The following is a 19,087-nucleotide window of genomic DNA, read 5'->3' as shown; positions in this document are numbered from 1 at the left end:
CATATCCATCAGAAATGTAGGTTAGGGTTCTAATCTCTCTAATCTCCTCAGCAACACTTGCTATCATCAGTCGTTTTTATTACAGCCATTGTAGTGGGTGCGAAGAGCTTTCTCATTGTGGTTCTGATTTTCATTTCCCTAGTCGCTAATGATGTTGAACACCTTTTCATGCTACTGTTGACCATGTAAATATTTTCTTTGGTAAAATGCCTATTTCATTCTTTTATCCATTTAAAATTCAATTATTAGTCTTATTAAGTTATAAGAGTTCTTTATATATTCTGAATACAAGTCCTTTATCAGATATACGATTTGCAAACCTTTTTCTCCCCAAGAAACAAAAAAATCTTTTTTTTTTCCTTAACACGGTTATTTTTTAAAAAGATAAAAACTTCAAAGTGAAGTTCCCTTGTGGTACATTAACAGGCCAATCATGATTCACTTTGTTTCAAAATATTATGTAAGTACTTTTAAAAAGCAACTTTTAACTTTTATTTTAGAATACTTGGAAAATGTAGATAAGCACAAAATAGGATAGTAAAATTCCAGATAATCTTCAGTAACATTATTTGCTTCCAGCCTTTTGGTTCTTTCTGCGAACATACCTTTATTTAAAATATAAAAATGGGACCATTTAAATATTATAAACATTAGTTTCATCGCTGGCAAGCAAGACACAAAAACCTCTGAATGATTCAAGTAGAAAATTTATTAAAAGAACAGTTGGTCATGCCTAGTGAGTGACAGAGGACCAGGCTGCGTCTTCTCTTCAGGTTAAGGTACGGCTAGGTACTGGAATTAGTGCCAAGGAAGAGTGTTTCCCAAGGGGGCACAGTGGAAGGGCCCCTCTCTGAACTACAAGGGAGACACTGCCCTAAACAGCCCCCATCCTGCGGGGGCCGGGGGTGTTTTTGTCCCCCAAGGCCTGGCTGCCTCTTCCGGCTTTGCCGGTCGGTGGCCTCCCCTCTCGCCGCCCACCCTGGGTCCTGGACCTCCTGCATCCCTGTCGCCGGACGCAGCGCTCAGCCCGGCCAGACCAAGGGGCCGCTGACCGTCCTCCAGTTCCGAGTCTTCGTCGGCCGCTCGCGGGTCTGGAACAACCTGGCCTCGGCCCCGGGATCGATCCGAAGATCTCGTCGGCGCGGTGAGGGCACCGTCCTTTCCTCCCACCCCGCGACCGGCTCGACGTGAAACGGCCCAGGCTGTACTTCACTTGCGGCGGCAGCCCCTTTGTCCGTGCACAGGTTCAGGTGGAGACCACCCGGGCCGGACCTCACGGCCGAGCCCGTCGCAGACCCAGGCTCCCGCCCGGGACAGGACCGGCAGTGCCGCCCGGAGGCCCTTGCTCCGGCGCCCGGGTTCCGCGCCTCCCCGCGGGTGGGACAGGCAGAGGTAGAGGCGCCGAGAAGCCGGAACCTTCACAGCCCCGAGGGAAGCGCCGCGGCCCCGAGGTGGGCTCGCCGCAGGGGCGGGGGCGCCGCATCCGGGTGAGCGCGCGGCGCCCCCGCCTCCCCCGCGCAGCCGCACGGGCCGCCGCCGCCGCCGCCGCCAGCACGCCGCGAGCGGGGAGGACCGCGCCCAAGCGGCCTGCGTGGGCGGCCCTGCGGCCCCGGACCGCCGCGCTGAGGCGGTCCCAAGGGAGCAGCAGCTGCGGCGGCAGCAGCATGCGGGGTGGCCCGGAGTAGCGCGCCGAGCCCGCGAGGCCCCGCGCGGAGGAGGGGGCAGGCGCGGCGGAGGCGGGGCCCGCGTCGGGCCCGCCCGCCCGCCGGGGGAGCCGCCGGCAGTGGTCGAGGAGGCGGCGCGGCGGACGGCGGCCCGAGAGTAGCGCCCGCGCTGCGGCCCGCGGGACCGCGCCGCGACCGCCCGGGCCGGCCCCGAGGAGCGCCCGCCGCCGCAGCCGCCGCCGCGTGCGGACCGAGGTGAGTGTCCGCCCGCGCCCGGGCCGTCCCGGAGCCGCGGCCGCTGACGCGGAGCCGGGGGAGGAGGAGGCGGAGGAGGCCCGGCCGCGTCCGCGTCTCCTGTCCCTTTGTGGCCGGCGCGGCCGGGGCGCGGGCACGCTGGGCGCGGGGTCCGGGTCGGGGACTCGGAGGCTGCTGGACACGCGGCGTCTGTGGTTGGCTGCTGCGGCGAGAAGCGAGTTTCCGTCCTAGTTTGACATTGAGTTAGAACCGTTTTTCTTTAGAAGACGGAAGTTTGTTTTATTGACCAAAATACAGCTAAATATGGCTCCTGGGTTCGGTCCGGCGGTGTGGTACTTGGAGCCGCGGTGCCAGGCTGACCCCCGCCCGGCCGGCGCGACGCGGGAGGGGAGGACACGCGGGCGGCCCGGGTTGGGGGCTTCCGGCCCACTACCCGCGAAGAGGACCCGGCCGTGAATTAGCAGACGTCTGTGGTTGGGAAGTAGCGGGCGTTAGGTAATGTAGTACAGCTTCCTGGAAGAATGAATGAATGAAATGTCATTTACTCACCCATAATCAGTGCAATGCCCATTTAAAGATTTGCCAGGAATTGTGATGATTTGCAGTGTCATTGCCTCTCTTACCTGGTCAACCTTGCTAAGTGAAGGCCCCCTCCTCCGAACCTGTGACCTTGGCCTCATTCACAGAGCCGCTAAGCTAACCAGACGGGCTTGGCATTTTCTGGCAAGTGTGGGCAATGGTCAGAGTAGTCTTTGTGATTGTGAACTGTTTCTGGAGGGCAGAGATCATACCTTGTGCTTAATATCAACACATTGATCTATAATAATTCTTGTCAAGAACTCCGAGAGGGTGGGGTGGGATGGGTGGGTATTTTGTCCTCATTTCACAAATGAAGTTGAGGCCCTAAGAAGTTGTAACTTTACAGGGCGCAAGCTAAGCAGCAGAGTTGGGATTCACACCTAGGTCTTATTAATCCAGTGCTTTTTACATTACATCTGTGTCTGGACTTGGGTTGTCCATTGTGGTAGTCACTAACCACATGTGGCTATTTAAATTAATTAAAATTAAAGTTTTGAAAATTCACTAGCCACATTACAAGTGTTCAGTAGCCAAATGTGACCGGTGGTTACTATTGAACAGCACTTGTCTAGACCATATATCCACTGGCTTATTCAGTAAATATTTGTTGAGTGCCATATGTCTATGAGGCATAGTTTTAAGTCCTGGGTATAGCATGGTGAATAGGAGAGGCAAAATGTCTCTTGGCTTCATGGAGCTTGCATTTTATGTGATAGTTTAAGGGATGTTTCCTTGGTACCTTCAGTGCTTTGCTAATGCAAAGTGTGGTTTGTGAACCAGCAGCAGCATCTCTGTCACCTGGGAGTTTGGAAGAAATGCAGAATCTCAGGTCCCAAGCCACATCAACTGAATGAGTATCTGTTAAAGTGATTCAACAGGTCACAGGTGATCGATCTCAGATCTCAAGTGATTTGTTTTCATACTGAAGGCCTTATTCAGAACACCAGTGATAACTGGGTTTAACAAATGTCCTGATGGATTGTTTGGTAGGGCTCTTAAGCCAACTTTGAATGCCTTGGGAACACTCATCATTTACACAAATACTTGTTAAATGCCTGGCTTCTGTAGTAGAGTGTCAGCTTTATGAGAGCAGAGATTGTGTCTTCCTTTTCCAGCCATGTATCTTCAAAGACTGCACAGTGCCTGGTAAGCAGTAGGCACTCAATAAATGCTTCTTGAGTATATTAATGAGCCTGTTCAGAAGTCAAAAGTAGTTAATCCCAAGCAATTCAGGCAAGGTAATATTCAGGGCAGCGGGTAAGAGCATAGGACCAGAATCAAAATGAAGGTGGTAGGTCTGTGTGTAGCTTTTCAGCTCTAAGCCCCAGCTACCCTGGCCTGAGTTTCATTTCCTGGTTCCCTTGCATGCCCTATCTCTTTCTCTTTTTAATAATATAAAATAATATTTATACATTTGAATCTTAATCATATCTTAGTGCCACATACATATGTATATGTGTATGTATATTATTTTTAAAAAACTAAATTCCAGACTTTATTAGGATTTCACCAATTTTCCCATTAATATCCTCTTTCTGTTCCAGAATCCTGTCCAGGGTACCACATTGCACCACATTGCATTTAGTCATCATGTCTCCTTAGTCTTTGGTCTGTGGCAGTTTCTCTGTTTTCCTTGTTTTGTGTAACTTTGGTAGCCTTGAGGAGTACTGTCCTGGCTGTCTTCAGTGGGCAGCTTTCCATAGACCAGATAGGATCATCTAATACTGGGAAAAGACTCTCATATTCAGGAAAGTAAGGCCCTGACAGGAATAGCTATTTCTGCTGGTATTTGTCTGTTTATGTAATATATACATCTATTATGCTTCTGTAACAACTTACAACTGTAGTACTTTGTTTTCAGTAACAGATTCTTGGGATACAGTTCTTAATTGGTTGAGATTCAGAAGAGGGTTACAACATTGCAAATGTGAACCAGTATTTTAAAATATACTGAGTTTTTATTTTGTTATGGGTTAAGAGCTGGGCTGAGGTGGAGGGGCTAGGAAAAAGGAGAGATTAGCTAAAAGAGGCAATGGGTCAGAGAGGGACCATGGTGCACAGAGTGACAGATACTGCAGGAAAGAAGACTGGGGCAACTGTATAGAAGGGAACTAGAAGTGAATACTTGCTGTTCGTTCATTGACTCAGTTAATATTTATTGGGCGCTTATTGTGTGCCAGTCCAGTGGTAGATACTCAAGATAACTGGGGTTGGACAGCATTAGATAAACATGCAGGTAAGTACATAATAATTAAACTTGTGCTGAGTGCTAGAAAGAAAAGGTAAAGGGTGCTGGAGAGACTGTGTTTGTGTGGTGGTGGGGAGCTGCTTGCTTTTGGTTGGCTGGGTTGGTAAGGAAGTCTTCTCTCATTTGCATTCCTCGCTCCAGCTTTTGGGGACCTTCCATTGTTACCCCCACACTGCTTATTCCATCTTTTTGTTATTTCACAACACACACGCCCCTTTCTTCATAGGCACTGTGTTTATCTTTAGCTCTGAGTCTTTACATAAGATTTCTTCTTCCCAAGACATCCCCATCTCCGCTTCCACTTGTGGAAGTGCTACCTCTTGTTCAAGGATTTGCTCAAATCTCATCTCCTTTATGAAGTCTTTCACTGTTGATTTATGCCTGTGTTTGTCACTCTACTTGAGTTTATGGTGTTTGAGGGTACGGATAATATTTTACGTTTATATCTATGTGTCCGCAGTCCACCACAAAGCCAAAATTAATAAAGAGTTGTTAAGAAGGTAGATCTATTCTGAAGTGTTAACATTTGGGTGATGAATCTTAGAGTAGAGAGTGAAGGTCCAGTTTTGGGCTTTTTTTTGTGTGTGTGTGATGAAAGAAAGTGCAGCATTTATTTCAGGGCACCAAGCAAGGAGTTAGGGACAGCTAGTGCTCAAAAAGCCCAAACTCTGGGCTTTTTTAAATTAAACTTTTTTTGGCGGCATAATTGTAGATCCACATGGAGTTACAAGAAATAATTCTGAAAGATCCCATGCACCCTTTACCCAGTTGCTCCCAGTGGTATCATGTAAAACTGTAGTGCAATATCAGACCCATGAGAGTGTCATTGATATAGTCAAGACACAGAACATTTCCATCAGCACAGGGTTTCTGCATGTTCTATTATAGCCATACCCTCTTCCCTCCCAGTTCCATACACTCCTTAAGTCCTGACAATCAGGATGTGATTGTTCTCCATTTCTATAATTTTGTCCTTTCAAGAATGTTTTATACATGGAGTCATATAGTAAGTACCTTTTGGAATTGGCTTTTGCCCCCCATGCCCCGCCCCCCCAGCATAATTCTCTGGAGACTCATCGAGGTATTGGGTGTATCAATAGTTGCCTCCTTTTTATTGCTGAGTAGTATTTCATAGTATGGATGTACTTTTATGGTTCTTTTAACCATTTACCTTTTGAAGGACATTTGTTGTTTCCAGTTTTGGCTATTATAGCACCATTGGTTGAAAAGGCAACATTGTTTCCTCCATTGAATTGCTTTTATGTATGTAAAAAAAAATCGGTTGGGTATACTTATATGCGTTTATTTCTGGGTTCTCTGTTCTGTTCCATTGATTTATGTATCTGTCCTTCCACCAGTATTGTACAGTCTTGGTTACTGTGCAATATAATAAGTCTTAAGTAGGTGTAGAATGATTCCTCCCACTTCATTCCTTTTCAGAATTGTATTAGCTGTTCTTTCCTTTGCTTCTCCATATAAATTGTAGAATAATCTTGTTTATATTTATAAAAAGTCCTACTGGAATTTTGATAGGAATTGCATTAGACCTATATATCAATTTGGGGAGAATTGTTGTCTTACTATGTTGTTTCTTCCAATCTATGAACATGGTATGTCTCTCCATTTATTTAGATCTTCTTTGATTCCTTTCATTAGCATTGTGTAGTTTTATCATACAAGTCTATGTTTTGTTAGATTTTGTTGGGTTTTTGTTAGATTTACATGTAAGTATTTGTATTTTGAACAATTGAAAATGGTATTGTATTTTATAGGCAGCTTATGCAGCTCAGTATCAAAAAAACAAACAACCCAATCCAAAAATGGGCAGAAGACCTAAATAGACATTTCTCCAAAGAAGATATACGGATTGCCAACAAACACATGAAAGGATGCTCAACACCACTAATCATTAGAGAAATGCAAATCAAAACTACAATGAGGTATCACCTCACATTGGTCAGAATGGCCATCATCAAAAAAATCTACAAACAAATGCTGGAGTGGGTGTGGAGAAAAGGGAACCCTCTTGCACTGTTGGTGGGTATGTAAATTGAGACAGCCACCATGGAGAACAGTATGGAGGTTCCTTAAAAAACTAAAAATAGAACTCCCATATGACCCAGCAATCCCACTACTGTCATATACTCTGAGAAAACCATAATTCAAAAGGAGTCATGAACCACAATGTTCACTGCAGTACTATTTACAATAGCCAGGACATGGAAGCAACCTAAGTGTCCATCGACAGATGAATAGATAAAGAAGATGTGGCACATATATACAATGAATATTACTCAGCCATAAAAAGAAACGAAGTTGAGTTATTTGTAGTGAGGTGGATGGACCTAGAGTCTGTCATACAGAGTGAAGTAAGTCAGAAAAAGAAAAACAAATACCATATGCTAACACATATATATGGAATCTAAAAAAAAAAATGGTTCTGAAGAACCTAGGGGCAGGACAGGAATAAAGACGCAGACGTAGAGAATGGACTTGAGGACACGGAGAGGGGGAAGGAAGCTGGGATGAAGTGAGAGAGTGGCATTGACATATATACACTACCAAATGTAAAATAGATAGCTAGTGGGAAGCAGCCGCATAGCACAGGGAGATCAGCTCGGTGCTTGTGACCACCTAGAGGGGTGGATTAGGGAGGGTGGGAGGGGGACACAAGACGGAGGGGATATGGAGATATATGTACATGTATACCTGATTCACTTTGTTATAAAGCAGAAACTAACAACATTGTAAAGCAATTATACTCCAATAAAGATGTTAAAAAATGGTATTGTATTTTAAATTTTGGTGTCCATGTGTTTATTGCTAGTAGAAGTATTAACTTTCTTATGTTGATCTTGTATCCTGCAGTCTTGTGGAACCCATTTTTTAGTTCTAGGAGTTTTTCTGTAGATTCCTTCAGACTTTCTAAGTAGACAACCATGTCTTGTCTACATAGGGGCAGTTTTATTTCTTCCTTTTCAATCTGCATGCTGTTTACTTCCTCTTCTTGCTTTATTGCACTGGCGAAAACTTCTAGTACTATGTTTAATAAGAATAATAAGAGAGGGCGTTTTTGCCTTGTTTCCGATCTTAGGGAGAAAGCATTCAGTCTTTCACTATGTTTTGGGTCAGTCTCTGCCAATCCATAGTGATGCTATTGGCTAGAAATGACTGGTACTCACCTGGGCCTGTGGTGAGCCCCCGCACAGACATTTCCCCTTCTGGAGGAGCCAGTTTTGTGTCTGGACTGGCCCTTGTGCTCTTACAGTGATTGTAAGACACACCTCTGCAACAACCATAAGGGAAGTTTGAAAAGAAAAGGTTTATTACTTACAGGTCCTGGAGGAGGGTACATGGCATGCCTGAGGCCACACAACGAGGTTGTGGGTAAAGAGTGCAGACCTGGGTTTCTGCTTTTTTGTGGGGTTGATGGTGAGGGGCCTAGGGTTTTGTAGATCCTCTCTTTATTGGTGAATATAAGACATAAGAGCAGGAATTAGGTCACAGGAAGGGAAAAGCAAGCTGTCAAATGGTCAGTTATCTAATGACTAGAGCTTTCTTAAAGGAAAAAAAGTAACTTTATGGGTGGGGCGGCATGGCTCTTTATCTAGCTGTGTAGCTGGCAATGTGTTTATTCAAGATGGATGTCTTTGAACTGGATGCCTGGGAAATCAAAAGCTTAATGTCAGGCATTTACATTGTACAATCAAAAAAGCTAGTTGTCAGGTACTTATACTACACACTATTAAATATAGTGTTAACTGTACGGTTTTTCTAGATGCTCTTCATCAAGTTGAGGACATTCCCTTCTGTTTCTGTCTCTGAAAGTTTTTGGCATGAATGGGTGTTGAATTTCATTAAGTGCTTTTTGCGCATTGATCTTTATATGTTCATGTAATTTTTTTCTTTAGCCTATTGATGTGATGGATTATTTTGATTGATTTTTAATTGAGCCAGCCTTGCATTCCTGGAATAAACCCCACTTGGTCATGGTGTATTATCCCTTTTTTTTTTTTTTTTTTTGCGGTACCCGGGCCTCTCACTGCTGTGGCCTCTCCCGTTACGGAGCATAGGCTCCGGACGCGCAGGCCCAGTGGCTATGGCTCACGGGCCCAGCCGCTCTGCGGCATGTGGGATCTTTCTGGACCGGGGCACGAACCCGTGTCCCCTGCATCGGCAGGTGGACTCTCAACCACTGCGCCACCAGGGAAGCCCCATATTATCCCTTTTATATTTTGCTGAGTTCAGTTTACTAACATTTTGTGGGGGCATTTAGCAGTATAAATTTTCCTCTAATCACTGTTTTAGCTGTGTCCCACAAATTCTGTTTTATTTTTATTTTCACTCAGTTCAGTATGTTTTTATTTCCCTGAGACTTTGACCCATGGATTATTTAGAAGTGTGTTGTCTGGTTTCCAGGTGTTTGGAGATTTTCCTGTTATCTTTCTGGTTTTGGTTTTTACTTCGATTCTGTTGTGGTTGGAGAATACAGTCTGTATGTTTCAGTTCTTTTAAATGTGTTTAGGCTTGTTTTATGGCTTAAAATATAGTCTGTCTTGGTATATGTTCTGTGGACACTTGGTTAGAATGTGTTTTCTGCTGTTGAGAGGAGTGTTTTATAAATTTCATATATGTTGATTAGATTCTGTTGGTTGATAGTGTTGTTGAGTTCTTCTATACCCTTGCTGGTTTTCTACCTAGGTATTCTATGAACTCTTGAGAGAGGGATGTTGAAGTCTCAACTATATTTGTGGATTTGTCTGTTTCTCCTTTTAGGTTATATCAGTTTTTAGCTTTACATATTTTTCAGCTCTCTGCTGCATACACATTTAGGGTTGCTGTGTTTTCGTGGTGGGTTGACACTTTCTGTCACTACATAATGTCCTTCTCTGTCTCTAGTAATTCTCTTTGCTCTGAATTCTACTCTTATCTGATATTAACATAGTTGCTACTTTTCTTTTTCCTTTGATTGCTTTCCTTTAATTGTTTGGATGTTATATCCTTTTCCATTCTTTTACTTCCAAACTGCCTAAACTGTTATGTTTGAATTAAGTGTCTTGTAGACAGCATATACTTGGATCATGTTTTTTAGTTGATTCTAGCAATCTTTGTCTTTTTCATTGATGCATTTAGACCATTTACAATGAATGTTATTATTGATCTGTTAGAGCTTAAGTCTGCCATTTAATTTTTTGTTTATTCCCTCTGTTTTTTGTTTCTCTGGGTATTCCCCCACTGCTCCTCCTCCCAGCTTCCTGTGGGTTACTTGAGCATTTTTTTTTTACAATTCCATTTTAATTTATACTGTTTTTGAGTGTATTTCTTTATATAGTTTTTTTTGTTTTGTTTTTGTTTTTTTGTTTCTTGCAGTACGCGGGCCTCTCACTGTTGTGGCCTCTCCCATTGCGGAGCACAGGCTCCGGATGCACAGGCTCAGCGGCCATGGCTCACGGGCCCAGCCGCTCCACGGCATGTGGGATCTTCCCAGACCGGGGCACGAACCCGTGTCCCCTGCATCAGCAGGCGGACTCTCAACTGCTGCGCCACCAGGGAAGCCCTGTATAGTTTTTTTAAATTAAAAATATTTTTACTGGTTGATTTAGGTATTACATTATATATACCTGGCTAATCATTGTCTAGTGGTGTCATCATTTTTCCTGTTCAGATGAAGCGCAGAAACCTTACTTCCCTATACATCCCTTTACCTGCCCACATTTTTTTTTTTCTTTGTGGTACGCGGGCCTCTCACTGTCGTGGCCTCTCCCGTTGTGGAGCACAGGCTCTGGACGCGCAGGCTCAGCGGCCATGGCTCATGGGCCCAGCCGCTCCGCGGCATGTGGGATCTTCCCGGACCGGGGCATGAACCCGTGTCCCCTGCATCGGCAGGTGGACTCTCAACCAGTGCGCCACCAGAGAAGCCCTACCTGACCACATTTTAATACAATTGTATTTATTTCTTTTAAAAACATTTACAAGTGCGCTAGACACTGTGTTATAGTTTTGCTTTCACAAACATAAATTAGTAAACTCAAGGGGAGAAGGAAAGCCTATTTATCTGTATTTTTGCTTACTGTGTTTTCTCTTGATGTGTCAGGATTCCTTCTCTTATCATTTCTTTTTTGTTTTTTAGAACTTCCTTTAGCCATTCTTAAGGGTATGTCTGCTGGCCACAGATTTTCTTTGTTTTCCTTCATTTGGGGATGACCTAATTTGCTCTTCATTCCTGAAGCATATTTTCTTTGGGTATAGGATTCTGTGTTGATCTTTTCTTTCAGCACTTGAAAAATGTTGTACCACTTACCTCTGGCCTCCCTGGTTTCTGATGAGAAATCCACTGTCTGAATAGTTTTTCCTCTGTAGTTAAGGTGTCTTTTATCTATCACTGTCCTCAGGATTTTTTCTTTATTTTTAGTTTTTAGAAATTTAATTGTGATAAATGTTGGTTTGGATTTCTTTGGGTTTATCCTGTTTGCATTCACTCAGCTTCCTGAACCTGTAGGTTTGTGTCTCTTTCCAAATTTGGGAAGTTTTCACCATTATTTCCTGAGTGCAAGTGCTTTTTCAGCAAACTCTCTTTCTTTCTTTTGAAGACTCTGATGACTTGAATGTTAGATCTTTTGTTATGGTCCCACAGGTTCCTACGGTTGTCAATTCTTCTTTAGTTTATTTCTTTCTGTTGTTCAGTTTGAGTAATTTCTGTTTTTGTATCTTTGAGTTTCTTTGTCCCTTCCATTCTGCTGTTGAGTTCATCAACTTAGCTTTTTATTTCAGTATTTTTCAGCTCTAAAATTTCCATTTTGTTCTTATTTGTATCTTCTGTTTCTTTGTTGAGGTTATTTATTTGTTTCATTTATTTATTTTGAAATTTCTTGTTGAAGCATTTCTGTCACAGCTGCATTATAATCATTCTCAGATAATTCTGACATCTCTGTCATTTTGGTGTTGGTATTAGTGTCTTTTTCATTTAGTTTGAGGTCATCCTGGCTTTTGGTATGGTGAGTGTCTTTTTTTTTTTTATTAAAACCTGGAAATTTTCATATTCTGTGAAATTCTGGATCTTATTTAAGCCTTTGTTTTAGCTGGCTTTTTTTTGACACCACTCCAGCAGGGGTAGGGGTGGCATGTGGTGCTACCTTGTTATTGCTAGGAGGAATTAGAAGTACAGCCTCCCCACTTGGCCTCCCTTGACCCAAGAAGTAAAGTGTTTTGTTACTGTCAGATGGGGTTAGAGGTCCAGGATTCTCAGGGGACATGATATGGAAGGGTGCCTTGTTACCAGCTGACATGGATGAAAGCCTGGGCTCCCTACTTGGCCTCCTTAGCACCAGTCTAGTGTGGATGGGGTTGGGGTGCCTTGTTATAGCCTGGTGAGTATATGGAAATTTAAGCTACCTACCTGACCTTTGCTGGCCTGGGTGGGCCACAGTTTTTTCTGTGGTTTTTGTCTGGAATAGTCATTTTTTTCCCTTAGCGTTTTCTGTCTTGCTAAGATGTCCCTTTTTTGGTCCTTTGGCTAGAGAGAGCAGGCTTTTGTTGGGCTTTTTTTGGTCTGTGCCTGTTGGCATTTCCAGTTGGCCAGCTTCTTCACTTCCAAATTTGGGATATATGAGGCAAAAATAAAACCCAGGGTAGTCACCATTGTGTTGTTCCTCAGGGCCTGAGGTCTTGCCAGTCTGCCTTCTTCTCTCCACATTTAAGAGTCTTCTTATGTTTGTTTCATATGCACTGTCCAGAATTTTTAGTTGTAGTTAGTGGGAGGAATAAGGAAAAGTACATCTACTCCATCTTCCTGGAAGCAAATGTCCTGAAGGACCAGTTTTTAACATTTTCCCTTTGTCACAGACTGATTCTTTTCTAACATATGTAAAGTATGAATTATAAGAAAAATGAAATTAAAAGCCTACAGTATATAACTTACAATTTTTTATTGTTAGATTCAGTAGATGTAAAAGTTCTGTAACATTGCCGTCAAAGTTTCTAAGTGCTTACTGTCAATCTCTGTACTTACTCTTCATGGAGTAGGTGGGTGCAAGCAGTTTGCTGTCTAAGGACCACACTTTGACTAGCACTGCCTAGGGTATGACTACTTGATTCTTTTTGAAACTAGAAGTCAGTGATCAGCCATTCAGTTTAGTTTCTCCTCTGCTATTTTCCTTGTATTTTTGTAGGGATGTCTTCAATGTGAAACCCTTTTAATTCTTAAGGAGAAGGAATGTTTTAGGGCAGCTGTTTCATTAGTGATCAGTTCAGAGTGCACCTCTGATTTTATGTGACTTATTTCTCCTTTAATTTTTAGAGTTCTTATAAAATGTTATAAGTTATAGAATAAATTCCTACAAGTGTTTAAAGAATCCTTTACAGTCATTGTAATTATAACTTCTAATGTTACATAGAGAACATATGGTGGTTTTTGGTTCTGTAAAGATGTGTAAATGTAGGTTTCTGGCATGTAATCTTTTGGTTGGTGACCTTAGCTGTGGGATAAACACTAAAGACACTAGATAAACTGTTTTGGGGAAACTTGAGGTGAATTGAAGGTAGTTCTTCAGTTTAGATGTCATGGTTTTTGCTATATCTTTGTGTCCTTGGTAGTTACGACTTCCTTCTTGTTAAAAAAAATTTTTTTTTTAAGTATCAGTTCAGTTATAAAAAGGAGTAGAATTTGCATTTGTTGGTAAAGCCACATGCTAAGTTATTGGATTGGTCTTTGGAAATTGCAGTTTATATTTATTGTTTCTCTTAAGGTTAAAGAGTGAGTGAAATTTTCTGGGAATGTTATAATTCTCATTTTTCCATCTCTAGGGATTTGTGAGTTATCAATAAACACTTTTCTAGTATTTACCAGTCCCTGTGTGTGGCAGGGGCTGTAGAGGGTAAGTGAGGCCAGACTGCTTCAGAGAGAAGTCCGTATTCTGCTCATAGTCAAGCCGCAGAATTAGTTTTAATTATTTTAAGCGTTTTCATGCAGAGAGAACACTACCTGATGAAATAGGACTGTTGTAGGGAGAGCAGCCATGAGAGTTTCAACTTCTACCCAGAAATAGGGGCATAAGAGAACTAAAACAGTTTTGCCACTCGGCATGGAGAATGGTGGTAAGATGGTCTCTGATCTGAAACTTGGGAGAGGAGTGAGAAAGTAGAGGGAAGAAGAGGATGGTTAATTGTAGACTAGGAGCCTCTGAATAGGGCTGGAAATCCTATGATGAGCAGCCTCTGGGGCATTTCAGTGCATGAGCTATAAGGACACTCCTGGAGAGAAAGGAGCTTTGTGGTAGAAGCTTTCGACTGGAGATGTCCTTGAGTTAGAGGAAGGGGTGTAATACTGGCAGCTTATCAGCCAGTGTTTATCAGCTGGTGTAGTGGGCTCTTATCTCAGAAGGGGAAGTTTGAGGAGTATTAGAGAAACAAGGAGTTGGTTCAGATAGACTGGGATGTAAGCTATTGACAGTTGGAGATGGTGCTGCGAAACACAAATAAGACACAATATGTGTAGCACTGATCAGTGCCAGGCACTATTCCAAGTATTTTACGTATACTAGTTCATTTAATCGTTATAACAGTCCTTGGAGGTAACTACTTTTATCATTATCCCCATTGTTTAGAGGAAGGATGGAGGAACTGTAGCCCAGGGAAGTTAAGTGGCGAAGCTGGGATGTGCACCTTCCCTGTGTCTGTGCATTTAACGTGGCAGTCTGGCTCCAGAGTTTATGGTCTTAACAACTAAGCTAGATTGCCTGGTTAGAATAGTGTGGACAAGATTAATAGGGTCTTTGAATACCAAGCAGAAGCATATGGACATTATTTGGAGGACAGTAGGGAGACATTGAAGGATTTTGATGGGACTGTTGATTGACATCAGAATTGAACTTTAAAATACATGTAGATGGATGATTTTTATTTTAAGACTAGAGGTAGGACTTGAGACTAATGCACCAGTCTAGTTGACTATGTATACAGGAACATATAGCTGCATTTTTAGAGATGGAATCAGATGTTCTTGTCAGTGGATGAAGGAAAGAGAGAAGTCAGTCACTGGACCTCTAGGAGAATATCACCATTAACAGAAATGGAAAAAAACAGGAGAGTTTGTTTGAGGATAGTTACTGAGTGTGTCTTGAGACATGTCCAGTTGCAGGTGCCAGAGAGGGACTCCAGGTGGAGCTGTCCTGTGGCCATCGTAATTGTGGAACTTGATCTTGGCAGGAGAGGTCAGTTCTGGAGGTACAGATAAGCATGAGCAGCATGGAGTTGGTGAAAATAGGGAGTGGTGGAGAGGGCCAGGAAATGAATTCAAGGGGATGCTTACATTTGGGACTTCAGAGAAGGAAAGAGTCTTTTTTTTTTTTTGGCGGTACGGGGCCTCTCACTGTTGTGACCTCTCCCGTTGCGGAGCACAGGCTCCGGACGCGCAGGCTCAGCGGCCATGGCTCACGGGCCTAGCCGCTCCACGGTGTGTGGGATCTTCCCGGACCGGGGCACGAACCCACGTCCCCTGCATCGGTATGCGGACTCCCAACCTCTGCGCCACCAGGGAAGCCCGGAAAGAGTCTTTTACATCGTCATTGAGCAAATATTTATTGAGTGTCTGCTGTGGGCCAGGCTATGTGAATACACAGTGAACAAAACAGACATGGTTCCTGTGCTTGTTGATCATACAGTCTTATGGGGTAGACAAAAATAGAGACAATTAAGTGAATAATGGGAGTTTTCACAACAAACAAACAAAATAAATAAAGGGGAAATGATGTTTCAGCTGAGACCCAGAGGTCAACAAAGATTTTAGTACAGAGAGTGGGGCAAGAAGATTCCAGGTAAAAAGAATGGTATGTGCAGAGGCCATGTAGCAGAAGAGGACTCACTCTTTTTAAGGAACTGAAAGGTCACTGTGGCTGAAGGGCCACTGGTGCAGTGGAAAGTGAGGTGAGACGCAGGGAGAGAAATTGGCAGGGATGATGGGACGGGTGATGCAGGACCTTAATCCCAGTGCTGTTGGAAGACTCTGAGCAGGAGAGAGCCCTGTCTCAAGTTTTAGGCAGATCACCCTGCTGCAGTGTGGAGAATGGATTCATGCAGGAGGTAGGATGGGTGGAAGAGAAGCGTGGAGACCAGTGAGGAGACTTGCAGGGGGCCTGGACTACAGTAGTGGCAGTGGGCGTGTGTGAGGCTGAAGACGGCTCTAGTGTCTCTCTCAGCAGGCTGCTCGGGCCCTACCTGGCCTTCCCCTCAGTGGTGCTTTTTCCTCTATCACATCATGTATCGTGGTGATGCTCAGTTTATCCATCTGTGTTCCTTCTGGGCTGTGACTTCCTTAGGCAAAAGTAGGGACCTTCACTTACTGGTCTCTTAAGCACAGGTGCTTTCCAGCTGAGAAGTGAGCGGTAATGTTGAATAATAAATCAGCATGCGTACCTTTCGAGGTGCAAGACTGTGGTCAGGTTTAGACTGAGTCTTTCCTGTTTTTTTTTCCTTGAGAGAAACTCCAAGACCTGGGCTGGCTGGTGGCAGTGTTACAGGGGAGAGAGCGTGCTGACTGTGGGGCCTGTGTGGCCTTCAGAGGTGTTTTCAGGTGCCTGGCCATTGGAAGGTCGAGAGGAGAATTAGAAGAGAACAGAGTCAGGAAAGCCTTGAATTTGGGGGAGGAGGCCTTGTGAGGAATGACGGGCACTCCTGTGCAGTGCTGCTGGGCAGGCCGGGGTGTGGAGAGACTTGCTCTGCTCCCTGCAGTTCCAGCTGCGAGGTGACGGCAGAAATCCTATTACAAGGTGATCAGTGGTGACGGCAGGTGGAGCCAGTTCCCTGAGGAGCTGGAGAGGAGGAGGAGGGCGGGGCTTGATCGGGGCAGTGGAGGAGGTGACTTCTAGGACAGGAGGAGCGAGCCCGTTGCCTGTAAGCAGGGGGAGTGGCGTGTGAGAGCAGGGGCCCAGCGCGGGGCTGACGGGACAAGGAAGGAGGGCTGTGGTCGGAGGGGACAAATGCCCCCGCAGGAGGGGGCGGCCAGCCATCTGCTCCGAGGACTTTGCTCTTGGCGTGTGCTCCCTCCCTGGGGGCAGAGGGTTCTGTTTTCCTAGAGAAGCCAGGAATCCTGATTTTGTTTTGAGTGCAAAGTCCTGATGTTTAAATGTTGGCAGTTCATTTTTAAGAATCTGGTTTTGTGGGGAAAGGAGAGACAAAACCCTCATCTCTGACAGTTATCTCAGGAGAAAGGGCTGTTGAGTGTGAGAGACAGGAGGAAAGCGTATGTGGAACAAGGCTTCCGAGGCTGTGGGAAGGAATGCGACTAAGTGTGCAAGTGGAGGGCACCGACCTTGGGGAGGGGGAAGGGCTCTGAGAGAGCAGAGGGCGCATGAGGTGCGAGTGAAGTGGAAGGAGGGCGGGTCTGAGGAGGAGAGACTTCGTGGAGCTGGGGCCAGGGCCGCGTGGCGTGGCCACGAGGGTGTGCACATGTGACTGGCTGGGCTGTGAGGTGGGTTTCCGGTGGACCCAGCCAGCCTGGTGTCCGGACTTTCTCTGTGATGTTAATATCCTGGAAGTCAAAGCAGAACAAAACAGTGGGGCTTGCCTAGGGTTAGGACTGAAAGGCCGAAAGGTCCAGTGGGTGAGGGAATTTTTGTGTGTCAGGAGGGTGAAATAACAAAGGTTGTGTGACTTCTTGGTTGGTAGCTGAGCACGTGGAAGGTGGGGTAGGGCTCAGGGGCAAATGGAGAAGGGCAGGTTTGGTGGGGTGAGGATTGTGTGCGCCAGATGGTGGGGAGACCGTGGCCAGGTGTGGTCTGTGTCTGGGTTTGGTGTGGGCTGAGGTATCCGTGTAAGGTGTGGACGGGCAGGTTGGTATTGGGCCCTGAGACAGAAGACAGAGCACCAGGATCCGGGCCGCTGAGGACGACAGTGTTAGAAGTCAGCTTGAGTGTTGCAGCCGATGGAGGATGGAGGGGATTGGAAGTGAGGAAGAAGGCAGTCAATCCAGTGCTGACATCAACCCATTGGGGAAGGTTGGGTGGTGTCTTGAAGATCAGTCTCAGAATATAAGGTTACATATTTTGGAGGTGGGGCCTAAATGAAGTAGCATATTTTGACTAATCCACAGTTCACACTTAACTATTACAGTACTCTATTTTAATATTATGGTAAATGTAGAATACCCTCATATATAACAAAAATGTAATAAAATAATATGTAAGAAGATTGGGACTGATCCATTTTTTTAGGGCAGACAGAGTGGGGGTCCACCTGCAGTTCACTTTACTCACACCCACAGCGATACTTGATTGCCAGTCCTGACCTGTTCTGTTTTCATTTACTAGCAGCTCCAGTCTTGTGAGAAGTGCCAGTGACTAACCCAGTCATGCCATCACCTGGACCCCTAGAAGTCCTTGCCAGTATCACTTTCTGAGGGGTCAGGGGCTCCACAAGGGTCTTCAGATTTCCCTTAAACTTTCAGCAGTGGAAGACCATTGGCTTTGTTTAGTAACCAGACTGTAAGCCTATGGCAGCAAGCTGCTGCCTGTTTACTCGCCACCTTCCAAACAGAAGTAAACAAAAATGATATGAATTTAGGGGTGCTTTCTTCTCTCCATATGATGTCCACATGTTTCTGCATAAAATACTACTGGAAGAGTAAGGAGACTAAGGTCATTTTTTTGCATTATTAAGTAATGGGAATTTTTTTTAAATAGAAGTTGACATTTACATGGTAACATATCCTGACAGTACCAAAAGTTATACAGCGAAAAGTAATTCTTCCACGCCAGTGTTATTTTTTAATGTGCAAATGGAAGTCATAGATATTTCTGGACCAGATGAGAGTTGCCTTAATTTTTTTTTTTTTGTAAATTAGAACATTATGAAGAGATATAATAACTAGGCTAGAGGGGAAAGAAACCACCAGTGAGATGCGATTTTCCGGTAGGCATTTTTAAGAAGTTAAATTTGGGGTACATTTTGAGAAATGGGAAACAGGAGAGCTTTGGGAGAGAACTTAGGACACTGGGTGTTAGATATAGAAGTTAGGATAGATATGTCAGAGCAGAAAGAAGCACGAAGTCACTTAGCACGGGTTTATCTGAGCCCTGAAATGGAAAAACTTTTCTCCAGAGACTCAAAATGGGAACTAAAAACAGTAGCTAGATTCAGATTGGGCAGGAAGGTGGAAATAAGACAAATCAAAGTAGACAGGGATCTAGTGATGTAGACTAGGATAGTAAAAACAGAATATCAGGAAAAAATTCTTGAGGACTTTAAACCTGAACCAAGCCAGCTGGATAACTTATACTGTTCTCTCACCTCTGAATAATCTCTGCCCTTACATATTATTGAGGTATAATAGAGTTTCATTATGAACATG

The 19,087-nt window shown here is 44.3% G+C and overlaps 1 protein-coding gene across 4 annotated transcripts in view; it reads left to right on the top strand.

Annotated features, from left to right (window-relative positions):
- Positions 1-19,087, top strand: part of GALNT1 (polypeptide N-acetylgalactosaminyltransferase 1) — a 208,833-nt gene that overhangs the window by 78,559 nt on the left and 111,187 nt on the right. Inside the window, exon 1 of one of the 4 annotated variants that reach the window (XM_049697985.1) lies at positions 1,779-1,919. The exons of 2 other annotated variants lie outside the window; for them this stretch is intronic. The gene's annotated coding sequence lies outside the window, so the exon portion shown is untranslated. Of the gene's footprint in view, positions 1-1,778; positions 1,920-19,087 lie in introns of those variants that run through there. One more of the 4 variants, XM_049697982.1, reaches the window with a different exon arrangement.

This window comes from Orcinus orca, chromosome 15 (genome assembly GCF_937001465.1).
Source record: "Orcinus orca chromosome 15, mOrcOrc1.1, whole genome shotgun sequence".
Classification (NCBI taxonomy): Eukaryota; Metazoa; Chordata; class Mammalia; order Artiodactyla; family Delphinidae; genus Orcinus; species Orcinus orca.
This window is presented reverse-complemented; position numbering and strand designations above follow the sequence as displayed.